The sequence below is a fragment of the Elgaria multicarinata genome, chromosome 5 (genome assembly GCF_023053635.1).
Source record: "Elgaria multicarinata webbii isolate HBS135686 ecotype San Diego chromosome 5, rElgMul1.1.pri, whole genome shotgun sequence".
In the NCBI taxonomy this organism is placed as follows: domain Eukaryota; kingdom Metazoa; phylum Chordata; class Lepidosauria; order Squamata; family Anguidae; genus Elgaria; species Elgaria multicarinata.
The window spans coordinates 116,183,436-116,186,147 of NC_086175.1; the positions used below are offsets into that span (position 1 = coordinate 116,183,436).

At 41.6% G+C, this 2,712-nt stretch overlaps 1 pseudogene; it reads left to right on the forward strand.

Moving 5' to 3' along the window:
- Positions 1-418: 418 nt before the first annotated feature.
- LOC134399834 (U2 spliceosomal RNA) lies at positions 419-496 on the forward strand (annotated as a pseudogene).
- Positions 497-2,712: the final 2,216 nt, after the last annotated feature.

Genomic DNA, 2,712 nt, shown 5'->3' on the forward strand with positions numbered 1-2,712 from the left:
GAAGCGGAAAATGGCATTAGCTGTTACATTGGCCGCTGAGGCTGCTGCACCCAAATGCTCAGACCAGGATCCGGAGCTTTGAAAAGTTACATCTAAGTATTTATATTTATTCACCTGATCAAGAGGGTGACTGTCTAACTGCCAATGATATACTTTCCTCCTTTTCCCAAAAACTAAAATTTTGGTTTTATCATGATTAACCTGAAGGGCTTCCTTCTTGCAATATACGCTTAGCGCTCTCAACATCCTGCGCATCCCCACTTGTGTATGTGATAGGAGAACAGCGTCGTCTGCATACAATAGCACCGAAATGTTCCTATCCTTTAGGCGGGGTGGGAAGAAGTTATGACTAGTTAGGGTAGGGACAATATTATTTAAATATAGATTGAATAAAAGGGGAGCTAGCGGTGGGTATGTTATCGCTTCTCGGCCTTTTGGCTAAGATCAAGTGTAGTATCAATTTCTTATCCTAAGTAGTAGGCTGTGTTCATCCTCAAGCACTTCTCTATACTAGGTCTTTTGAGATATTTCTACATTCCAGACAAGAGCTATGTGTCAGGTTATGTCATGACACTATCACAGGAATGTAGAAAATTGCCCCAAAACTACATAGGTGGGGCTGATCTGATGAAACATGCCCACGGAATGGCATCCTCCTGGGGTGTCAATTTCCTGATCAGTTTCAACAATGTGGTTGCAGGACTTCAACATTATACTAGTACCTTGAGACAAACCTACGGAAAACAGGCTCCCAGAGCACTATGCATTTGTTTCTTTGCTTATTTAAATATTTGCTTGCTTAAATATTGATATCACGCCATTCCATCCCAACCGGATGCCTCATCATAGCTAACAAACATCATAAAATAATAAAACAACAATGAACAACATTTAAAAGTATTTTTTAAAAAATAAACAAATAACAAACAGCAGCTGTACATAATCAAATCAAATTAAAGCATGCCCTGATGGAATGTGCATCCGAATAGTATTCTTTGTAGAGATGTTGGAGAAATCCACAAGGGATTGGAATGAGATTGTATTCCTGTGAATCCAATGTACAGATTGTTCAGTGGACCAGCTTTTTCTGAGTCACATGGATGACATAGACTTACAAAAGTTTTTTAAAAAAATTTGGGGGAAATTTGCACAAATGCACATTAGCGCAAATGTGAATTTGCAAACAATAGCAAAGTTCTCCTACATCTCTAAAAATAAAATCTGATTCCATGAATGAGTGGATGAAAGTTGCCTGAGGATTCGTGGAACACAGATAAAATGGATTTAACAAAACCTGTATACATTCCTAATTCTTTGGGACTGACTTCTTAGCATGGTTAGCTGGGAGGAACTGGTTAGCCCTGTCTCGTAGGAATGTAGGTAATTGCCTTTAGTAAAAGGATTATCCAAACTGATAAGAACTTGGGTCCACTAAGCTACAAGTCTTCCTCTAAAAGGAAGCGTAAAGAGTTCTATAGCCTGAGGCCTTCCCACCTCCCCACACTCCATACTTCTGATCACAGTGTGTTGGTAAGTTCACACAGGAAACAACAGCCCTTTGGATATCCAGTTCCAAAACCATTTGGGTCTTTGAAGGTCATATCCGACACCTTGAATTTGACCTGGACAGGATCTACACTACTGCTTTGAAATGGTTTATAACAGTAGTGACAACTGTTGGGGGCCAGGACACACTCCATATACAGTTTTCAAAAGGTTTTCAAAGTGTTATATCCTGCTTGGTGTAGATCTGGCCATGGAAACAAATGAACCAGTAGAGATGGTAGAATATCTGCGTTGTATGATCAAATGAATGGCCTCCTGTCAATAGTCTAGCTGCTGCATTTTGTACCGGCTGAAATTTCCAGGCACTTTTCAAATGCAGCCCCATCTAGAAGTTATTACAGTAGACAAATCTGGATGTATATGAGTGGAAAGTTCTGCAGGAATGGCCACCGTTGAAACACCAGCAGAACCTGTGCAAAAATATTCCTACCTACAGCTATGTCTAGGGCATTCCCAAACTACAAACCCACTCTTTAAGAGGGAATGCAATTCAGGACCAGTTCAACACATATTCCTAGACTGGCCATTCCTCCCATGGGAGGACTTCCATCTTGTCCATACCAAGCTTCATGTTGTTAAAAGGAAGTATTTCTTCACACAGCGCATAGTTAAACTATGGCATTCGCTACCACAAGATATAGTGATGGCCACCAATTTGGATGACTTTGATAGCCTTCTCCTAGAGAAGAATACTATCAATGGCTACTAGTCCTGATGGCTATGTGCAGCCTCGAGTATCAGAGGAAGTAAGCCTATGTACACCACTTGCTGAGGAACATGGGTGGGAGGGTGCTATTTTATTCATGTCCTCCTTCTGGGTTTCCCATGGGCAGTTGGTTGGCCACAATGTGAACAGAATGCCAGACTAGATATACCCTTGGATTGATCTAGCATGGCTCTTTCTATGTTCTTATGTTCTTAACCCTGCTTCAGGGCCATTACTCTTATAAGCCTCTGGTTGGCCATTATGGGAATCAAATGCTGGACTTGGGTCTAGTTGGGGAACATGGATAGGAGGCTGCTGTTGTACATGCTTGTGGGTTTGTGGTCAACAGTTGGTTGGCCACTGTGTGAACAGAGTGCTGGACTAGATGGACCCTTGGTCTGACCCAGCATGGTTCTTCTTGTGTTCTTAACCCACTTCGA